This window comes from Dromiciops gliroides, chromosome 2, assembly GCF_019393635.1.
Source record: "Dromiciops gliroides isolate mDroGli1 chromosome 2, mDroGli1.pri, whole genome shotgun sequence".
Taxonomy (NCBI): domain Eukaryota; kingdom Metazoa; phylum Chordata; class Mammalia; order Microbiotheria; family Microbiotheriidae; genus Dromiciops; species Dromiciops gliroides.
Window position 1 is genome coordinate 192,232,219 of NC_057862.1, and position 23,716 is coordinate 192,255,934.

Sequence of the window (23,716 nt, forward strand, 5' to 3'; positions counted from 1 at the left end):
CTATATTCTTCTCACCAGTGCAATGATATAGAAGAGTTCCAGGGAACTCATGATAGAAGAGGATCTCCAAATCCAAGGAAAAAAAAAAAAGAAGTGTGGAGTATACATGCTGATTGAACCATACTATTTCTTTTGTTTTTGGTGCTGTTGTTTTTTTTTCCTATTTTGAGGTTTTTCATCATTGCTCTGATTTTTTCTCTTATAACAGGACTAATGCAGAAATAGGATTAATGTTATTATGTGTATATATATGTATGTATATAGATATATATGGATATGTATATAGATATAACCTATATCAGATTACCTACTGTCTAGGGGAGGGGGGAGGGAGGGGAGGGAGAAAAATCTGAAATTGTAAAGCTTGTATAAACAAAAGTTGAGAACTATCTCTACATGTAACAGAAAAATAAAATACCTTATATGTAAAATTAAATTAAATTAAATTAAAAAAAAAAAAGAACAGAGTGCTTTCCGTTATCTCTACCTCCCTGGCTTCATTCAAGGTTCAGGTCATGTGCTACCACCTACCCCTAGTTATTAGTGCTTTTTCTCCCCTTGAATTATCATCTATGTATTTATAAACGCTGTATTTCTCTGTAGTGTTTTCCCTCTTGTCCTTGTACCCCCAGCAACTAGCCCATTGCTTTACACATAGTTGGCACTTAATACACCTTGGGTTAGACTGGATACAGAATGAACAAAGGTATACGATGAGATTGAGCATGGCTAACTAGAAGCAATAGTGAGGAGACTTGTCTTACTAGGGAGTAGGTATAACTGGGAAGGGTTTAGAAAAGGCAGTTGGATAAGTAGGATGGAGGGTATGGGAAGTTTGGAGAGCCAGGCAGAGGAGAATAAAGCTCTTTTTCAAATTAATTCTGTTCTTCATAAAACCGAAGCCAGAAGCAGAAACAATCTAGAAATTTTAAAAAAGGGGTGAAATGTCAAAACAAATTCAGGGAGTCAGAGAAAAAAAAAGATTTCGTGATCAAAAGGATGATGGACGATTATGAGCAGTATTGCCTCATAAGCAAAGAAAACTGGAGATTAAACTTATTTTAAAGAAAACTTGGTACAAGACAAAATGAAGCTGTCATTCAGGGGCACTTAAGGACAAAAATGAAGGAGGACAACAAACAAAATAAAAATGGAAAAGAACGGCAAAGATTTTTCTAAGAAACTTTTCTGTTTGTTCTAAAGGATACGAAGGACATTCCAGCTACCACAGTCAGACTCTAACATCACAGTTTCAGATGAGTTTACAGAGGAAGCAGAAATAGCATTGTAGGAGAAGAAAGCTGGGAAAAGCAGCCGATCTGACCAAGTGCTCATAAGGAGATCGGTACCAAAGATGGCAACGTTGTGAGGCCACTGATAGAATCACAAGGTGTCTGAGGGAGAAGATACCAATGGTGGAGAAAGAATCTTGTTAATAAGGAGAAAAATGATGGGAGAGAGAACACTGACAACTCTGAACCTGTCTGTCCTACTTTCCTTTTTTTTTTTTGGCTGGGCAATGAGGGTTAAGTGACTTGCCCAGGGTCACACAGCTAGTGTCAAGTGTCTGAGGCTGGATTTGAACTCAGGTACTCCTGAATCCAAGGCCAGTGCTTTATCCACTGCGCCACCTAGCTGCCCCCTACTTTCAATATAAAATTTTTGTGATAATCATCTTCACACATGCTGAAAACATGTTCAATGAGGGTATTAACTGGGAACAGTCAGGCTTTCACAAGCAATGGACCACATCTTGACCACTACACAATTGTCCCAAGGAGCTAGGGAATACAAGATCCCACTGCTCTGAATGCTTGTTATATAAAAAAACATTTAATTCAGTACAGCAAAATGCCACCCTTTACTCTCATGCCCTAAACTTGTTTTGGAACAAAACTTAGGGCAGGGATTTGAAACTAAACTTACTCTCTGTCTTTAGGGTACTGAGAAGAGTTCAAATATGGTCTTTTCGGGGGGCAGCTAGGTGGTGCAGTGAATAAAGCACTGGCCCTGGAGTGAGGAGTACCTGAGTTCAAATCCGGCCTCAGACACTTAACACCAGCTGTGTGACTCTGGGCAAGTCACTTAACCCCAATTGCCTCACTAAAAACAAAACAAAACAAATGTGGTCTTTTCTCTCAACGAAGAATGTCTAGCATGGAGCTCATGGTGAAGCATGGTGATGTTTTCTAGAGCAGGAGTTCTTAACTTGGGGGTCTGTGAGAGACATACACACCACAAAAAGAAAATACTTACATGCATATATGTAACTATTTCAGTATAATCGGTTTCCTTTCTATGTATTTGATTTTATGTACTTAAAAACATTTCTCTGAGGGGTCTATCCATAGGCTTCACCAGACTGCCAAAGGTAGCCATTACACACAAAAAGTTAGACACCTGTGTTCTAGAGGTTCCTGTTTTCATGCTGGTTGCATCAAGCTCCAGAACAATGCAGACCCTTCCTGGAAGAGACGCTGAAAAGTGCCTGGTCTGACTTCAAATACAGAATTCTTTCTACTACACATCACACTTCTGGGAGAGAAATGGGGACAGGGGGTTAGGGCAGGTTGGGAGGGGAGGTAATTAACAACAAATTGCACAAGGCCTTGAATGCCAGAAAAAAAAGTTTGGCTACTCTGTCTTATTCATTTGGTCCAAAATATGTGGAGTTTGGGACTCTAAGTTCTTATTTGGTAGGAACCATGTCTTTTTAGGTCTTGTATTTTGTAAAGCAGCTTGCACACTGTAAGCATTAAATGAATATTTATAGATTAACTGAACAAAACACCCACAGGTAGGTAGGCTGCTTACTTCAGAAAAGGCAACCATTCCAAGCTGGTCCTACATAAGTGGGGAAAAAAAGCACTGTTTCCTATTACATAACCGCATGGTGCAGTGAAAAGAACACCTACTCTGCAGCCATCTTCATACCATGCCTCCTCGACTCTAACCGGGCTCATCAATTTGCACCCTGGGGCCCTTCAACCTTGATTGGTTAAAGTTCTCCATAGCTACATAGAGTCACAACGCTGCTGCTCACCGGGTATCTTCATAGAACGGGCTTAGTAGATACCCTTTCTCCCTCTCCACCTCTCCTTTACAATTAACACTGGATGCCAATCATTTACCCCAAGGCAATGCTCAGCAGCCCTAAGACTTTCTTAACCAAAAGAACCATCCAGGCCACAACTCTCAGATTAGAATAAAAGCAACGTGAGGGTGGAGTCTTTCTTTTTCTATTTGTATCACCAGTAGCTAGGGGGCCCAGTGGATAGAGCGCCAGGCTTGGAGTCAGAAAGACTCAGCTTCCTGAGTTCAGATCTGACTTCCAACACTAGCTGTGTGTCTCAGTTTCCTTGTCTGTAAAACAAGCTGGAGAAGGGAATGGCAAACCACTCCATATCTTTGCCAAGGAAATGACAAATGACTCTCAGCCAGGATGTATAAGGAAGGAGAAGGCTTGTGCAGGTAGCTGAGTGCAAACTCCTGTGGGACTGGGTGCATATATATAGACGTTTCCTGGTCCATTCTAAAGGAATGGACCACAACTGAAACCACTCAAGAGTCAGACACAACTAAAACCAAACCACGTTAACAACAATGCCCCCAGGATTTAGCATCATACCAGGCACACGGTAAATACAAGTAATTCTCATTGTTGGGACAAAACTACAAATGCAAATACAAAAAAACCAAAAATCCCAACAACACAAAACCCAAGTGCTGGCAAGTCTTGGTGTATTCTCCCCCGTAAAAGTACAAATCTACTGGGGAAATTTAAATCAGAAGAGATGTTTAAATTTTGATGGGATCATAGACGGCATGTAGCATTTCTTCCCCCACACCCCTACACCATTCTGCTGAGAAACTGAAGCTCAGCAAATAAGGGACTAGACTAGACTAAGAACACATGTTTTACAAACACCAGAGCCAAGATTTGAATCTCACCCCAGTAAATCCAATACCCACTACGCCACACTGCAATAACATAAGCTATTTTCCTTAATTTTCAAAGAAGCTAAATGATCCAAAATTGAGTTCCAACTGCTTTAATAGAGATTTCCCAGACAGCACTTTGCAAATTACAAGCTGCCCACAGATTCTAACACTAAAGTTTGGCTCAAGAAAGCTTCCAGAATAGAAAGAATTAGAATCTATCCCTCGAAGTTGGAGACTTTAATTTTTTTTATACTTTTTTATCTTCTTCTCACCTAGTCCAATACTGGCACACGGTAGACTTAGAACAGACACGGGGAGCAGTAGATAGATAAAGTGTTAGGTCAGAAGACCTGGGTTCAAATTCGCCTTCCGACTTAAACTAGCTACGTGACCCTCGGCAAATCACTTAACTTGTCTGCCTCAGATTCATCAGCTTTAAAATTGGGCCAAGTGAGGTTAATGTTTGTAAAACACTTAGCACAGTACCTGGCGCGTAGTGAGAGGTAAATAAATGGCTCCTTAATAAATATTTGTCAAGTGGATGTGAAAAATCGTTTTTCTTTGCTCCTTTAGTCAAGTCGTTTTTCAATTAAATAAATGGTCGTGTGTATGTACTCTAAGTCGTTCAACAAATATTTATGAAGCATTTCCTATGGGGCAGGCACCATGCTAGGTGCTGGGAAAGCAAAAAAAAAAAAAAAAGACAAAAGACAGAAACACAGTCCCTGTCCTAAATTAGGGGACCCGCACGTAGCAGGTGCTTACTAAATGCTTGCTGAATTGAACGGGGCTTTTCTCTTGCCAAAGATTAACTGTCGGCGGCGTACACCAGAGAACCCACAAGGAAATAATAGGATTCATGAAAAGCCCACGGGGAAGAAAAACAAAGTGCCAGGTATCGGAGGGGCGAGCTCCCGGGCCTGGATTTCTCCTCCTTCCCTCCCAGAGCCCCAGAAGACTCCGCCGGCCCTGCACGCACCCCCGGCGAAGGCGTTCTCACGCCCCCCTCTCCCATGCGGACCCGCAGGTCTCCAACAGAAAAGGCGCCAGAATCGGGTAAGTGAGCCAAGAAGTGGATCCCCCGGCCCCCCGACCTCCGCCCCCGGGACGGGGGCTGAAACTGAAGTTCCACCTGGAAAACAGCCCGCTCGAGACCCCCACCTAACCTGGTCTAGCTCCCGCTGGGCGCCACCATCTTGCCCCCGCAGTAGCAACCACTTCCGCGGCCAAGAAATTACTTCCGCCCCGCAGCCCCGGGCTCCTCCCCTCTCGGACGCGGGATCCGCCCAGCGGGCGGGGGGGGGGGGGTTAGCCATAATAACATGATGGGCGGGGTCGGGAGTTCTGCTCTCCGAGCGAGACAGGACTAGGCGGTGTTCGTGCTCCGGCTCTTCGGTGCCCTTGGAATGGACCAGGAAACGGCCGTATATATGAACCCAGTCCCACACGAGTTTTCACTCAGCTACCTGCACACGCCTTCTCCTTCCTTAAACATTCTGGCTCCAGCCTTGTCGGTGCCCCCTCCCACGATCTGTGACCCGGTTCTTCCCGCTCACCATACATCTCTCCTCGACATCCTTTTGAACTGGCCGTGCCTCATGACATGCCACAACAAGGAGTCCCAGGCACCATTTTCTGCTTGAAGTCTTTACTGCTCCCTCCGACTCCTAATTAGATGAAGCAGTGGATAGCAGCACACTGGGTCTGGAGTCAGGAAGACCTGGTTTCAAATCCAGCCTCAGATATTTACAGCTAATACAATGGAAATAGCTTTAAAATCAAAAGACAGGGATTCAAATCTCCACATGTGTGACTATGCGCAAGTCATATAACCTAGATAACTAGAAGTCATATAACTGGTTAAGCGGCTTAACTTGTCTGCCTCAGTTTTCTCAGGTGCTAATAATAACACCTACCTCCTAGGATTGTTTTGTGGATCAAATGAGATATTTGTAAAGCACTTTAGAATAGTGACTGGCAGTTTCCTCGTGTGTACAATGAGCTGGAAAAGGAAATGGCAAACCACTCCAACAACGAAATATGAATTATTATTACTTTCCCTTCCTACTTTATATTGAACGACTTTATTTTATGTGTGTGTGTGTGTGTGTGTGTGTGTGTGTGTAGTTATTAACTTTTTGTTTATTCTGGATATGTTTTTAAATGTTCTTGTCTCCCCCATTAGTATGTAAGCTAATTGAGGAGCATGGATTGTTTCATTCTCTGTCCTTGCCCACACCTCCACCTAGTATGGAGCAGTCAGTAGGTAAGCATTTATTAAGTGCCTGTTGTCTGCCAGGCACTCAGCTAAGCTCCCGGGATTCAAAGAAAGCAAAAGATCTTGCCCTTAAGGATTTCACAGCCCAAGGAAGGAAACAACTATGTACAGACAAGCTATATAAGGGATCAATTGGAGGTGATCAAAAGAGGGAAGGAGCTTAATAAATAGTTGATGGATTGATAAGCTAAGCAGTAGGTGCCTGGATTCCTAAAACACTTCATACAAAGTGATTGCTACTTGTATACTCATATGTTCAACCAATCATGCCAGGCAATGTGTTAGAGTACAGTGGAAATAGCTTTAAAATCAAAAGACAGGGATTCAAATCTCCACACATGTGACTATGGGTGAATCATATAACCTCCCAGGACCCCAGTTCCCTCATCTGTAAGGAAGGTAGGGAACAAGTATTTAGTAAGCACCTACTATAAGTCAGGCATTATGCTAAGCCCCATACAAATCCCTCATTTGATCCTCACAACAACCCTAGGAGGTAGGGGGTATTATTGGTACCTGAGGAAACTGAGGCAGGCAGAAATTAAGTGACTTGCCCAAGAATACACAGGTAGAAGTATCTGAGGCCGAATTTGAATTCCTGTCTTCCTGATTTCAGGATCAGTGTTCTATTCATTATGCTACCTAGTTGCCTCTGAGGTCCTTTTCAGTCCCAAATCTACTTTATGGATAGAGAGACCTTCTCAGTCCAGAAAACCTGGGTTCAAGTTCCTGCCTTGGACATTGAATATGTGAGCCTGACCACATCATTTAACTCTTCAGTGTTCCCAGATAATCTTCATTGGGAAATTCCCTATCATGGTACTATAGCTGTAGCATCCCAACTCTCTCCTCTTCTCCAAGTGTGCCAAGAGCTGGTGATGCAAATACCAAGGTCATATATTCCCTGCTCTCAAAGAGTTTACATCCAATTCCTCAGATAACAGCTTGATGTACATATGCATTCTCATTAGTACCTATGCATTCCCCTGGATAACACCACCAGTTTCACACAACCTCTAACACATTGAGGCACCCAGCCCCTTTTCCAGATCTATACCTCTACTTTCAACCCTCCCAATACAAATAACCACGACCAGCAACAACCCACCTTATTCACATAGACCCACCTGAGTTTTTGTGAAGAAAGATTTTTATCACTGGAAAAGCACTGTATAAATAATCTTTAAAATTCTTTCTGCTGTGTGATGCTGGGCAAGTCACTTAACCCTCATTGCCCTGAGGTAGCTAGGTGGTGCAGTGGATAAAGCACCAGCCCTGGATGCAGGAGGACCTAAGTTCAAATCTAACCTCAGACACTTGACACTTATTAGCTGTGTGACCCTGGGCAAATCACTTAACCCTCATTTCCCTGCCAAAAAAAAAAAAAGTTCTGTTATATTAATGAGCATGGGAGAGAGGGAGGTTGGGGAAATAAGGCACCCCCTAACTGTCAATGTCCCTCCCTAGAGTCAAGTCGAAGTTAAAAGGGCGGGATCCAAGAAGAGTTGACTGTGGATATTCAAAGTATTTTAGCTAAGTTGAAGGCTTTCCTTAGGATCTGGATGTAGTCTGAGCCTTCTGTCAATGGGACCCAAGCCCTTCTATTTTCCCCAGAAATTCTGAAGCAGATCTTGGAAACTTTATAAAACAAGTCCTCAGGCTTGCAGTGGTGAGGGGCCCCGACAAATGTCAATGTAATATACAAAATAACTACGTTTTCAGATGATTCAGAATCCCAAATACTCTCTCTCTCCCTCTTAGTAAAGCTTATTTGCCATTTACCCAAATGTTAGAAAAAAAATAAAATTGTAGCTACACGATGTCCAAAAAGTCTTGGGCTTTAATAGGCTTTCAAACTGCATTAAGGCTTTTGGAACATTTTGTCCATATCTCTTTATGTTCAGGTCATCATATTTTCACATGGACCAGATGCTATCTACCTGTGTGACCCTGGGTAAGTCACTTTCCTTCCATTTGTATCATTTTCCTCATCTGTAAAATAGGGATAATGATAGGACTTACCTCCCAGAGCTGTTGTGAGGTTCAAATAAAAGAATAGTCAAGTGTTTTGGAAAGCTTAAAGTACCATATAAATGCTTGCTGTTATTTCACTTTTTGTCTTTGTATTCCCAGAGACTGGGACATATTAAGTAATTAATAAATAATAAATTGATTGGAACTCATCTGGTCTCAGCTCCACCAGTCCCCAGGATTATTTGCATTTTAAGTCTTTTTTTGGGGGGGGGGCAGGATAATGAACGTTAAGTGATTTGCCCAGGGTCACACAGCTAGTAAGTGTCAAGTGTCTGAAGTTGGATTTGAACTCAGATCCTCCTGAATTCAGGACCAGTGCTCTATCCACCGTGCCATCTATCTGCCCCCTGCATTTTAAGTCTTAACCTTAATTGTGAAATGAGGTCAAGTCAAATCAAATCAACAATCATTTTGTTGTTGTTATTGTTCCATTGTTTTTCAATCATGCCTGATGCTTCCTGATCCCATTTGGGGCTTTCTTGACAAAGATACTGGAGTGGTTTTTCCATTTCCTTCTCCAGTTCATTTTTTTTTTTTTTTTAGTGAGGCAATTGGGGTCAAGTGACTTGCCCAGGGTCACACAGCTAGTAAGTGTTAAGTATCTGAGGCCGGATTTGAACTCAGGTACTCCTGACTCCAAGGCCAGTACTCTATCCACTGCGCCATCTAGCTGCCCCTCCAGTTCATTTTTTACAGATGAGTAATTGAAGCAAACAGGGTGAAGTGACCTGCCCAGGATCACACAGCTAGGAAGTGTTTATCAAATGCCTACTATATGACAGGCACCATACTAAGCACTGATAATACAAAGAAAATCAAAAGACAATTCTTGTACAAAAAAATGAAAATTAAAAAAAAAGACAATTCTTGTTCTCAAAGAGCTTGGGCAAGACAACTTGCAAATTACTATGTACAAACAGGTTATGGTCAGAATAAACTGGAGATAATCAACAGAGGAAAGGCACTAACATTAAGATAATTTGGGAGAAGCTTCTTATAGAAGGTGAAAATTTAGTTGGGACTTGAGTTGTTGTTTGTCCTTCATTCTCGAAGAGGACCATGACATTGGGGTGATGTCATGACTTGCACTGAATTAGATTTAAGTGAGGCAGGGCTGTACAAGGTCACCAACCTCACTCGCCCTCCAGGGCCATCTAGGTTCAGTGGCAAGATATAGATCAGGACAACTGGAGATGGCCCTGGATGTTTAAGGCAATTGGGGTTAAGTGACTTTCCCAGGGTCACACAGCTTGTAGGTATCTGAGGTGAGATTTGAACTCAGGTCTTCCTGACTTTAGGGTCAGTGCTCTATCCACTGCACCACCTAACTGTCTCTCTGGGACTTGGAGGAAGCCAGGGAAATCAGAAAGTGGAGATGAGGTAGCAGGACATCTAGGCATGAAGGACAGCCAGTGAAAATGCACAATCAGAAGGTGGAGTGTTATATGAGAAAAATAACAAGAAAGTTAATGCCACCGGATCACAAAGTACATTGAAGGGAGTAAAGTATAAGAAGACCAGAAAGTTAGAAAGGAGACACTTTATAAAGCGTTTTGAAAGCCAAAAAGATTTCACATTTAAAAAAAAAGATTTTACATTTGATCCTGAAGGTAATAGGGAGCCACTTTTTAATGAATTAGGGTTAGACCTAAGCTTTAATTATTGTTCTTGTTCATCTTTTGTTTTTCTGAAGAGGACCAATGACATCACAATGTTGGGGGGTCAGAGTACAGAAAATAGTGCATAATGGGTGATGGCTTATCTTTTTTTTTTTTTTTTGGCAATGGCTTATCTTTTGAGTGAATTGGATTTAAGTGAGGCAGAGCTGTACAAAGTTGTTAGCTTCACTTTCTCTTCAGGTTATCAAAGTCCAGGGGCAAGACAAAAGTCAGGATAACTGGCCATGGTCTAGGATACAGAGAATGACCTTGTGTCTTCAATGTCTGACCAAGTTCTAAGCATGCCACAGTGGTAACTTCAATTTTCTCATTCACCCATTCTTCTGGGGGGGTATCTTCATATGTTTGGGGTAGGCATCCCTCTAACTCACTAACAGGTTTGGGGCCTATTGGTTACCCTCAACCTGGTTTAGCCCATCTGTTGATATGGTTTCATCAGCATGGCACGCTACAGTTTCTTGGAGTCTCAGGTGACAGGTAGACACCAAGGGTGGATGAGTAGACCTGAAAAAATGGTGTAAACTTTAGTAAGATCAATGTGATAACTGAGGGGAGAATGGACTGGAATGGAGAGAGGCTTGGGGTAGAGAGAACAACCAGCAGGTTATTGAGATAGTCCAGGTGATGACTCACAAGGTGATGAGGGCCTGAGCCAGGCTGGTGGCAGTGTCAGAGGAGAGAAGGGGGAGTGTATGAGAGATGTTGGCTTGGTAACTGATTGGCTAAGTGGAATTAGAGAGAGTGAGGAGTCAAGGATGATCCCTAAATTGTAAACCTGGGGCACTGGGAGAATTACTTGACAGTAATAGGGCAGCTGAGAAATTGAGAAGATTTGGGTGTGGGGCTCAGTCCTTGGACATATTAAAGATATCCAGTCCAAGATGTCCAATAGGCACTTTGTAGATTTAAGGCTAAAGGTCAGAAGAAAGGTTAGGGTTGGATAAAAAGATCTGAGAATTATCTTTCAGAGGGATAATAATTGTATTGATGGGAGCAGAAAAGTTCACCAAGGTGACATAGTATGGAGGGAAAAGAGGATGAAAAGTTTAGTCTCTTGTTTTGCAATTTCATCAGCGGCATCAATGAGCAGGTGAGGGTTTCAGAGACTAAAATCACAGAACAGGTGGCTGCTGATTTTGACTGGTCTTGCCATAAACGTAGGTTTTGTTCTTGTTGTTCAGTCATTCTTCAGTCATGTCTGACTTTTCCTGACCCCATTCTTGGCAAAGATACTAGAAGGGTTTGCCATTTCCTACTCATTTTACAGATAAGGAAACTGAGGCAAACAAGATTAAATGACTTGCCCAGGGTCACACAGCTAATAAGTATTTGAGGCCAGATTTGAATTCAGGAAGATGAATTTTCCTGACTCCATGCCCTGTATTCTATCCACTGTGCCACCTCATTATTATTATTATTTTTTTTTTTTGCAGGGCAATGAGGGTTAAGTGACTTGCCCAGGGTCACGCAGCTAGTAAGTGTTAAGTGTCTGAGGTCAGATTTGAACTCAGGGAGTCCTGAATCCAGGGCCAGTGCTCTATCCACTGCACCACCTAACTGCCCCTCATTATTATTTTTTTTTAATTTTTTTTTTTTAGTGAGGCAATTGGGGTTAAGTGACTTGCCCAGGGTCACACAGCTAGTAAGTGTTAAGTGTCTGAGGTCAGATTTGAACTCAGGTACTCCTGAATCCAGGGCCAGTGCTCTATCCACTGCGCCACCTAGCTGCCCCCTCATTATTTTTTTAATATAATATTTTATTTTCCCTCACTTATATGTTAAAATAATTTAAAAATTCTTTTTCAAGTTTTGAGTTCCAAATTCTATCCACCTCTCCTTCCATTTCCTCCCCTCTCCCTAAGATGGCAAGCAATCTGGTATAGGCTAGTAGGCTTCCGCCAGTCTTGGACAACCATGGATCAGCGCCTTGAAGAGCCATAGGCCACAGTGTGGCTGTGCAGTCCGATACAGGAGCCGCAGCTCCTGCCACAACAAGGACATTGGAAAACTGCACTCACATACACAATCATATAAAACATTTCCATATTAGTCATTTTGTACAAGAAGACTAGAATTAAATAAAAGAATGAAAGAAAGAAATAGAAAAATAACATGCTTCAGTCTGTATTCAAACAGTATCAGTTTCTTCTCTGGAAGTGGATAGCAGGTTTCATCAGAAGTCCCTTGGGATTATCTTGGATATTGCTGAGAATGTCAAAGTCCTTCATGGTACGACATTGCTGTTGTTGTGTACAAAGTTCTCCTGGCTCTGCTCACTTCACTAATATATCAGTTCATACAAGTCTTTCCAGGTTTTTCTGAAATCATCCTGCTTGTCCCTTCTTATAGCACAATAATATTCCATCACAATTATATATCACAGTTTGTTTGGCCATTTCCCAATTGATAAACAGTCTCTCAATTTCCGATTCTTAGCTACCACAAAAAGCTGTTATAAATATTTTTGTACAAACAGGTTCCCCCCCCTCCACACACACACACACTTTTTTTGGATGTCTTTGGGATATAGACCTAGCAATGGTATTGCTGGATCAAAGGGTATAGTGCCCTGCATTATATAGACCTAACCTCCATCCAAATAGGGAATTCCTTAATTCTTACCCCTTAGGACTGGGTGGATAGGGCAAGATAAATATAGACTGAAACTAACCAAAATCCTAATGGAGAACACACTGTCTTGGCCTCTCGGAAGCCCAGGATTCGGTGTAGTTCCCCACTGACCTGGCAGCTGAAGGGTAAATGCTAACACTGAGAACATTAAACAGATGTCCTGGTACCTGCTGAAAGCTTGCTATTAGAAAACCAGAAGATTCTGTTGTTCTGAAATGCTGATTTCTATGTCCAACTTTTTTTCCATTCCTTTCAGAGCCCTATGTTATTATTATCATCATCAACAACAACAACATATATTGGAGGGGGGGGGCAATGAGGGTTAAGTGACTTGCCCAGAGTCACACAGCTAGTTAGTAAATGTCAAGTATCTGAGGCCAGATTTGAACTCAGGTCCTCCTGAATCCAGGGTCGTTGCTCTATCCACTGCGCCACCTAGCTGCCCCCAGAGCCCTATATTATTGATGCACAAACTGTTCCATTATGGGACAAAAAAATCCCAACAGAGTAGTAGATGGAGAGGAGAGCAGCAACTAGGATGGAACACCAGGTCCTTTATCCCAGAGCCCCTATTTAGGGGGTGCCAAGATTAGATGGGACTGGCAGCACTTGTATAGTGTTTCAGCAGGTAGAAAAAAAACAGAGCTTAGCAGCTAATTAGTGAAATGATTAGCTAAAAATAGGAAGTCTAACTGCTCTGTAAGTATAGGATCATACGTGGATTGAAGAAAAGCAAAGGAGAAGCAAAAAAAATAATGTGCATAATTACTGCAATAGTGCAAATGGAAATACCAATGACAACAAAAAACCAAACCAAATTTTATAATTATAATGACCGAACTAGGCCCCAAAGAAGACATAAGAAAATATAACTGTCTTCCTTCTTTCCAGAGGTGGGGACTATGCAGAATAGTGAGTACACTGTCATTTTAACTGTTTCTTTCTTTTTTATTTTTATCTATATATTCATTCATTCATTTATGTATTTTTTCATCTATTCATTCATTTATTTGTTTGTTTGTTTTGTTTATTTATTTATTTCAGGGCAATGAGGGTGGAGTGACTTGCCCAGGGTCACACAGCTAGTACGTGTCAAGTGTCTGAGGCTGGATTTGAACTTAGGTACTCCTAAATCAAGGGCCGGTATTTTATCCACTGTGGCACCTAGCTGACCCCCTCTTTTTTATTTTTTGATACAAGGGTGAGGGTTGGCTCCCTCAGAAGGGAGAAGAAAAGACTATATTAAGAAATGTAGGTGACAGAAAAACCAAAAATATAAAGAATATTTTTAGAAACAAAATATGAAGTTCCCTATCTTGCTTTGTCCCCTCCCATATGGTCTCTCCAAGTGTCCCAGGGCCTCTGTTCACCCCTTCCCATGTGGGTTAGTGTCACAGGGGAAATAGGTGGTAGACATCCATAGGTATTCCTCTTTAAAGAATTACCACTCTTGGGGCAGCTAGGTGGTGCAATGGATAGAGCACTGGCCCTGGAGTCAGGAGGACATGAGTTCAAATCTAGCCTCAGACGCGTAACACTTACTAGCTGTGTGACCCTGGGCAAGTCACTTAACCCCAATTGCCTCACCCACACAAGAATTACAACTCATGTACACAATCCAATTAGAATAAAATGGCCTTTTATTTGGGCACTGGAGAAAGTGGGAATGAGGGAAGTCAAAGACTTCAAACATCTTTCTCCTTGAATGGAAGAAAGACCAAAAACTTTTCACTGTTTGGTGTTTTTTTTTTTGGGGGGGGGCAATAAGGGTTAAGTGACTTGCCCAGGGTCACACAGCTAAGTGTCAAGTGTCTAAGGCTGGATTTGAATTCAGGTCCTCCTGAATCCAGGGCTGGTGCTTCATCCACTGCGCCACCTAGCTGCCCCCCAAAAGCTTTTATAGAGGAGAAATAGGATGACCACCTGACAATGAAAAACTCCCTTTGGGGATTGGGTGAGAAAAGATTCCTGAGAGTCAGGGGGATTTTCTTTTGGAATGATAGTCCTGACCTCTGGAGTTATCTCTGTCTCCTAGCTCAGGTAGTAGCCACGCCTAACTGACTTTCCTAATATAAAGTTTATCTCCCCATATTTCTTAGGTGTGTCCATCCTGATAGCTAGTTGGCCAATTTAAACTTTAATAGTCCCTTAATTCCTCAATATGTCCCAACTCCCATATCAGATAGCATTCTCCCTGACCCCCAACTAAAGTTCCATATGAAGACTCAGTAGCTATTTGTGATAGTTGTCCCAGGTACAAAATTTCGTAGTAAGACCTGTGGCAGAGAGTCAGGACCCCCTGGATTAGAAAGGAGAGGCACAGGGGTGCCCAGCACAGTCCAGTATAGTCTCTTAGAGTTTGGTTCAAAACTTCATTAGGACTTATTCCTGCCCCTGCTCATTCACACTGCCTTCCACGGCACCTCATGTTCCCATGGGATTATCCAGGTCTGGCTCTGGACTATGTTCTAAGGACAGGAACTCCTGGGACAGCTGCTATTGCTGTTGCATTTGGTCAAATGCATTTCCTGTTGATTTGATTAGACTCCTTCCAAGCAATGAATTTCTGAAGTTGATGGAGCTTTTATAGGCATATATTTGTACAAGCAAATACATATACAAATATATTTTCTCCTTGTCCAGCCATAAAACTTAACAGAACTACTTCATACATAATGACCACAAAAATAGGCACTCTCTCACACTCATACTCACCTTACAAGGGTAAAATCATAATTTTTTATGATGTTATGACCCAGCAGGGACCTTAGAGACTGAAAGCTGACATTAGATAGTACTACAGACCTCAAATATATCTATGATCTCATTAGTTTGGATGCTAATGGAAACCCATCAATGAAAAAAATTAAAAATAATAAAATTAAACTTATAACAAAAAAAGAAACCCAGCTATGCCTGCCCATCCTGCTAAACTCTTGTCTACATCCTCTCACACAGTATACATAGCCAGTAAATGGTTCCCTTTTCAGTAGGATTTATCCTAACATCCCTGAATATACCAATGGAGCATTCTGAGAGTCTCCCTGTTATCCTTCACCTTTGACATGTGACTAGACCAATTAAGAAAAAATAATTCTTTCTCTTAGGCTTATACTCTAAGGAGGCCATTGATAAAAAGAAAGTCCCCATATACACAAAAATATTTATAATGGTGCTTTTTGTGATAACAAAGAAACGAAAACAAAGTTGATACTCATGGATTGGGGAATAGCTAAACAAATTGTGGTACATTAATATAATGGAATATTATTGTGCTGTAAGAAATGATGTGTGAGATAAATATAGAAAAACATGGGGGCAGCTAGGTGGCGCAGTGGATAGAGCACTGGCCCTGGATTCAGGAGGACCTGAGTTCAAATCCGGCCTCAGACACTTAACACTTACTAGCTGTGTGACCCTGGGCAAGTCACTTAACCCCAATTGCCTCACCAAAAAACAAACAAAAAAAGAAAAACATGGAAAGATCTACATGAATGGATGTAACTTAAAGTGAGCAAAATGAAGCAACCAACATATACAATGACTATAACCATGTAAACTCAAAGAACTACCACCACCACCCCAAATCGAAAGTAAACATTCTAAAATTATAAAGAACAAAGTATGGCTGGAAAGAAGAACTATGAGAAGACACCTCAACCATACCTCTTTGCAGACTGGAACTAATCCACAAATGTAGTACATTGCATATATTTTTAGACTTTTTTGATTCATTGGTCATTTATGCTGATTTTTTTTTAACCTGTTCTTTTTTGTCTTAGAAATGTATTATTTGCAGGGATGGCTAGGTGGCGCAGTGGATCAAGCACCAGCCTTGAGTCAGGAGGATCTGAGTTCAAATTCAACCTCAGACACTTTTTTGTTTTGTTTTGCGGGGCAATGAGGGTTAAGCCACTTGTCCAGGGTCACACAGTTAGTAAGCATCAAGTGTCTGAGGCTGGATTTTTTTTAAACTCAGGTCTTCCTAAATCCAGGGCCAGTGTTCTCTCCACTGCCGCCTAGCTGCCCCCCAACCTCAGACACTTGACACTAGCTGTGTGACCCTGGGTAAATCACTTAACTCTGCTTCAAAAAAAAAGTATTATTGATTATATGGGATGGTTCTCTGAGAGAGGAAGGAGGAACGACCAGAAAAAATATGGTGTTGCCAAAAAAAGAGACAACAATAATATTTATTTTAAATATTTTTTTCTTCTTTACCTCACCCTGCCATAGTGTCTTTTCCCCATAGGACTTTCAGAATCAAGAGGTTTCCTTGCATAGGAATAGAAGCAAAATCATGCCATTCCTCAGCAGATTTGCATGAAAACTGGAGAATCTTAAGATCAGGTACAATTCAAAGAGAAGATACTAGAGAAAGACCAAGAGGGAATTACAAAGAAAGGCCATGAGTTATGTTTTTATTCTGTATCAAGTTCAAGCACCTTATCTTTGATAAGAAGGAAATGCTGCTCCCATTTTGGAAGCTGTCTGCTGAGATACACACATTAAATACAACAAAAACAACAAAAATGCTATTAAAGAGACTAATCCTGTCTTTTTTTTTTTTGGCAGTGCAATGAGGGTTAAGTGACTTACCCAGGGTCATATAGCTAGTAAGTGTTAAGTGTCTAAGGCTGGATTTGAACTCAGGTCCTCCTGAATCCAGGGCTGGTGCTTTATCCACTGCTCCACTTATCTGCCCCCCTGTCTTTTTCTGAAAAATAGAATTGATTCAGTAATAAATGTGAATGTACAATTTTGTTTTGGTTTGGGTGAGGCAATTGGGGTTAAGTGACTTGCCCAGGGTCACACAGCTAAGTGTCAATTGTCTGAGGCTGGATTTGAACTCAGATTCTCCTGACTCGAGGGCCAGTGCTCTATCCACTGTGCCACCTAGCTGCCCTACAATTAAATTCTTTTTTTCCTTTCTTTTTCTTCCTTCCTCCTTCTTTATCTCTGTCTTTCTGTCTCTCTTTTTCTAGTGTACATTCAGACTTTGTTGTCACAGCCCCTCCCACCCAGTACTTCTTTTATATTTTCATAAGCATTTTAAAATTTGAATTTTAACAGTCCAAACAAAAGTCAGCTAGATAACATAAATATAGGGCATATGCACACCATTTACAGCCACACACATAGATGTAAGAATAGCAAACCTCACAAGAATGTCAAAGTATTTCAACTTTCAGGGAATCAACTATTTAGGTATAACTGATGGGTCATAATTTTCAAATTCACATATGCAGGGGTAAAAACTGAAAAAAAAATACAACACTACACAAACTCCTAAGTTTAGAATTTTCAGTTCCTAGAAGATTAGTATAAAAATGAGCACAGGGGGTGGCTAGATGGTACAGTGGATAAAGCACTAGTCCTGAATTCAGGAGGACCTAATTCAAATCTGGCCTCAGACACTTGATACTAACTAGCTGTGTGACCCTGGGCAAGTCATTTAATCCTCGTTGCCCTCCCTCCCCCAAAAAATGAGCACAGAGGTAAGTAACATGAAGGATAGGCAAGAAGGGTTGGATGGTCAGAAAGAAAGAGTACATTTGCCCAAGGGCGTTTCATTTTTGTTTTGTTTTGTTTTGTTTTTTTGCGGGGCAATGGGGGTTAAGTGACTTGCCCAGGGTCACACAGCTAGTAAGTGTCAAGTGTCTGAGGCCGAATTTGAACTCAGGTACTCCTGACTCCAGAGCCGGTGCTTTATCCACTGCCACTGCGCCACCTAGCTGCCCCAAGGGCGTTTCATTTTAAAGAGTTTTATACAAAAAGTCTTTTTCCAATTTAAATTCTTTGGAAGTAATATCTCAGGAATGTGACGTGTGCTATCACAAAAGGCATCCCTGTAATACTAACAGAATGGGAGAGGGTCAAGTAAACAACTAACAATGCCAAAAGATGAAGGGGTGCTCAGCTGCTTCTTCCCTCATGATTGGAGGAATAGCGGAAGGGTGTTAGGGTTATTTAATACTTTTGCTCACATGTCCCAATCAAGTGTGCTCCCCTCAAAATAAATCACCAGTTTGTATCTCCCTAATATCATTTAACCAATTAACATTAATTAGTTCTTACAAAATGATATTTATTTACTGAGAAGGTACCAGGACTACCCTTTTCTTTATCCCCTTGGTCCCTGGAGACAGTGGATTCAAATTTAAAGTAGTTGTTACAAAACATTCCCCCATCATCAAGTTTACTTCTGTGTACCATAGACAATGGACTAGTTGCTTCCTTACTTTTAGGACATGTTCATTCCGCTCAGGGTGAAGTAGGTCACTCCTCATGACTAGTTAGTTCTTCACTAGACTGGCTACTGCAGCTACCAACTCTGGCTATGAGGGGAACTTTGATGGCTCTTTCTTCCGATTGTTCAAAGATTACAAATTAATAATCTGGTCCATTCTGTCCCTGATACTTTTTCACTCAAGATTAAGATAGAATAAACACAACAGAAGAAGCACCGTGTGCTCATGACCACCTGGCAGCCAGGTAGGAAGAAAAGGAAGCTAGTGGAGGCAGAGAGGTTAACACTGCTTCTATGGCTGCCTTCTCTCTCCATATGAGGAGGTTCTTGCCTGGCTCATCACAAGGGAAGGACATGAAGGTTTATCATTCGAACTTGTAGTATGCACACTCAGTTCTTGCTCAACAACCACTTAAAAGGCTTGTCATAACTGTTCAGTAGAAACTGACAGGAAACAGAATACTTGTGCTGGCTCTGAACCATGGGGGAAGAGGGACCCTTCATCATTCATTTCTGGGAGCAGACTCACCAAACCTCCATGTGGGTTAATAGCAGGAAGAGCACATTGCTGTCAGTCAGTCGACCAGAATTTAAGTGCCTCCAAATGTACTAGACTCTGTCCTAAGTGCTGAGGATACAAAGAAAAGTGAAAACAGTCCTTGTTCTCAAGGAGCACACAGTCTAATGGGGGAGACAATATACAAACAATTATGTACAAACAACATATAGACAGGATAAACTGGAGAAAATCAACAGAGGGAAAGCATGTCCTTGTGGAAGGTCAGGTTTTAGTTGAGATTTGAAGGAAGCCAAGGAAATCAGGAAGTGGAGATGAGGAAGGAGATAATTCCAGGCATGGATTAACCAGTGAAAAGGCAAAGAATATCTTGTGAAAAGAACAGCAGTGAGTCCAGTGTCACTGGATGGCAGACTAGGGTTGTATATGTTATACTTTTTAAACTAGAGATTCTGAAAGTGTGGTTGAAGGACCCCACGGGAGGGGAGCATCTTTAAAGTTGAAAATCTTGTCATAATACTAAGATGCTATCTGCCTATTAAAATACTCCTCCTTTCCCCAACTACCTATCTATGTGAGGTTGAGTTTTCTTCTTAGGCTTTAACCAAAACCTCTCAAGAGATTGAACGCAGAAGCAGATAGGAGAATCCAACTGTCTTCTATTAAGCCAGACATTGAAGAGATTTGTGAAAATAAGTAAAACAACACTTCCCTGCAATAAATTTGTTTTAGAAAATATAGCTATTTCTTCATAATCCTTTATGTCAACATGTACTGGCTTTATTATTGTTATTTTGAAAGTAAATGAATAAATAATGGAGTTCCACATTCATGTTCACTTGCAACCCATGTCTAACGAACTTGTGATTTTGGGGGGTTAACAATACATATTTTAAAAATTTGTCAGTTTTAATTTCGAATATGGCAAATATAAACAGATATAACCCACATAAACAAAAGCTCTTTGGGGACCTCGGTGAATTTTAAGAGTGTAAAGGAATTGTGGACCAAAAAACTTGAGAATCACTGCTCTAAGGACTGACTCTCATTGGCCAGTCCCTCCATTATTTTTCCTTCCTTCCTTTTCTCCCTCTTTCTTTTGTTTTTTCTGTCTTTCTATCTTTCCATCTTTCCCAAGAATAACAGCACCCCTTAGGTCACTAGCACTGCTTCCAGTCTTGGTCCTGCTTTCATTAATTGGGCAGTAACTCTTATAAAGACCCTACCCAACAACTTCCTCTGAAGATTCTTTTTCCTGTTTTAATGTGAGATCCTTGAAAGCAGGGACTGTCTTGATTTTCTAGCTCTAGCCACACAGGGGCTGGCACATAGTAAATACTTAATACTTATTTATTCTTTCACTCATTTAATCCTCACAACATCTTTGTGAGTGACATGCTAGTTTATCTATTTTACAAATAAAGAGATCAAGGTTGGGAGAGCTTAAATGACTTCTGAAAGCTTAAGTGATTTCTAAAAGGTGAAGAAAACTAGTAAATGCCTAATGTAATAATTGAACCCAAGTTTTCCTTACTCCAAGTCCAGCAGGCTATCTACTACCCACATTGCCACCATTTCTTCTCTCTCTCTCTCTCTCTTTTTTTTTTTTTTTGGTGAGGCAATTGGGGTTAAGTGACTAGCCCAGGATCACACAGCTAATAAGTGTTAAGTGTCTGAGGTCGGATTTGAACTCAGGTACTCCTGAATCCAGGGCCAGTGCTTTATCCACTGTACCACGTAGTGGCCCTTATATCATTCCTTTTGTTAAAAATTATTTAATGTTTCCCTATTGCCTACTGTGTTAAGTAGGTACATCTTTTGCACTGGTGTTCTCCAGGTCATCACTCCTCAATATAAACTAATGTCCTAGGGAGTATAGAAACAGTAGAAAAATTACCAGAAAAATGTGCTAGAGCACAAGAGGGAGGGGATCCCATATAGAAATAGAAGGCTACTTGATGAATGTAGGCTGAGCTGTATTTTTAGAGTTCAAGGTCTGCTCAATGGAAAGACAATAAAAAGGCAAACTGATTCAGCAGCAAAGATGGGCAGTTTCCTGGTGGGATAAGGGAGGAGAAGGTGGAGAACAGAGCACAGAAAGTCAAGATGGGACCCAACATATCCTGATTTACAGAATGCCATATACCTCAGGCTCATGGTACCATTTTCAGGTTTAGGGCTCTATATGGGGGAAGGATGAAGAAGCAATGAATGGCATCTTTGAGGCAGCATAATAAATCCATATTCCTGAGGCAGTGGCAAAGGCTAATCCTAGAGCTGGATCTCCTTTCTTGAGCTCAGTAATAGATGGGGTGAAGAGTGAGAGAAAATATAAGAGTTAGGGAGTTGTTTGTGGTATGGGGTTGGATACCATACACAGAGGTTACAAGAAATCAGAGTCAGGGAAAGGGGGCTTATTAATATCTGAACAAACTTGTGAATGGATTCAATTAATAGATTATGCATACACATTCATAATTTATTTGGAGTTTAATGTTAATCTTAAAACATGTGTTTCCCTCCCATCATTAGTAAATTCCTACTGCAACCTCCATTTTGAGGAAGGGCCCAGTTTGTGTTTGTATTTCCAATGCTTAGCTCTAAATCTGGCACATAGTAAGCATTAAATGCTTACTTATTAAATAAGTGCTTGTTGACTTTGATCTTGGTTTAAGATGGAAATCAGACCTCCTACTTGGTGGTGGGGGGGCAGAATGTAGATTTCTTTGAAAAGTAATTAAGTAGGATGAGGGGCAGCTAGTTGGCACAATGGATAAAGCACTGGCCCTGGATTGAAGAGGATCTGAGTTCAAATCTGACTTCAGGCACTTGACACTAGCTGTGTGACCCTAGGCAAGTCACTTAACCCTCATTGCGCCCCCCCCAAGAAAAAGTCAGTAGGATGGAGTTTTGCCACTGCTAATGGATATAGCTTCTAACTTCCAGTCTCTCTTTCAGTTCTCTCTGTCACTTCTCCTGAGACCCTGTTCTTGATCCTGACTTAGCCCTCAGGTTGGAGGCTATAGTTCCTGGGAAGAAGTAGGCCTTTTCCTTTAGGACAAGTTTCTGGAAAAGATCCATAGTGCACAAGAAAGTTGGCAAGATGAGTTTAGCCAGCTGGAGACTGCAGACCCTCCTTGCCAATTATTTCTCAGTGGGTTCCTTGGGCTCCCCGGGGGCCACCACCTGGGGGCGCCCACAGCAGGCATCTGGGATTGCTGCTCTCCCTGCTGTTGTTATTAGCATAATTAATAAACAAGCACTGATGGGGCCAAGTAGGGGAAGTGACAGCAGGCCTCTTTTGCTCAGGAAGAGATTCCCTAGAAGAGATGGGAGCAGAGAGGGCTGACTGGGACATTGGGAGGGATAGGGCTTGATTCATTTCTTGAAGAAAGAAACCTGGGAGGGTGAAGGATAGGCTGGAGGAAAGTTTTAGAGGCAGAAAGGGATAGACAGAGAAAAAAGAGGAGATAGCCTTAGTCTGAGGAGCTAGCTTTGCATCTGTGTAACAGGATGTCTGTGGGCATAGCCACCCCCATGATTCCTGGTGGTGGGGCAGGCCAAAGTCACGAAGCATTCATTCACTCATTCATTTTCTCATTTAGTAAATACTATATCTATTGAGTGCCTACTATGGACAAAGCATTGAATTAAATGCTGTTTACAATCAATTTTTCAGTCCATGTCCAGGAAATGCAGTGAGGATGGGAAAAGGAATCAGAAGAGCAATTGAGAAGACTCACAACAGAAAAGGGGCATTTCAACGTCAATCATGGACATAAGATTATACAATAATAATTGGCCCTTTGAGTTTTGCAAAATCCATTATTTCATTTGAACTTCATAGCAATGTAGTGAAGTTGGTGCTATTATTACCCTCATTTTACAGATAAGGAAACTGAGGCTGAGAGGTAAAATGACTTGCCCAGGATTACTCAGCTACTAAATATATGAAATAGGATTTTAACCTAAATCTTCCTGACTCCAAGTTCAACATTATGTCAAATTTAGGGATTACAGAGGGCCTTGATTAAGAAATCTGGGACTGCAGAATTCTGGGGCAAAATAAGTGGAGAGAAAAAAAAAGAGAGAATATTTTAGGATAGGAAAATTTTGATGGACATTCTTAAAAGGACTCAGGGGCAGATATTGAGCTATCACAGGGGCTGCTGGGATGAAACAGGGTTCATGATGGAGACTTTAGAAGATAATGAAAGGTGCTAGGATCAGGGGTGTTTTAATTCAATCCGACAAGAATTAATTGTGTATATTATGTATAAGGTACTGTGCTAGGTAGCTGGGACATATATAAAAAAGGGAAAAGCAATGCCTGCCCTTAAGGAGTTAACATTCCATGGGAAAGCTAGAGGATTTAAGTAAATATA

General features: G+C 41.3%; 1 protein-coding gene across 4 annotated transcripts in view; it reads right to left on the bottom strand.

Annotated features, from left to right (window-relative positions):
• Positions 1-5,200, bottom strand: part of RPAP1 (RNA polymerase II associated protein 1) — a 29,591-nt gene extending 24,391 nt beyond the window's left edge. For 2 of the 4 annotated variants that reach the window (XM_043986724.1, XM_043986723.1), the window contains exon 1: positions 5,109-5,200. The gene's annotated coding sequence lies outside the window, so the exon portion shown is untranslated. The remainder of the gene's footprint in view (positions 1-5,108) is intronic. The other 2 variants (XM_043986726.1, XM_043986725.1) reach the window with 2 other exon arrangements.
• Between the last annotated feature and the right edge of the window lie 18,516 nt (positions 5,201-23,716).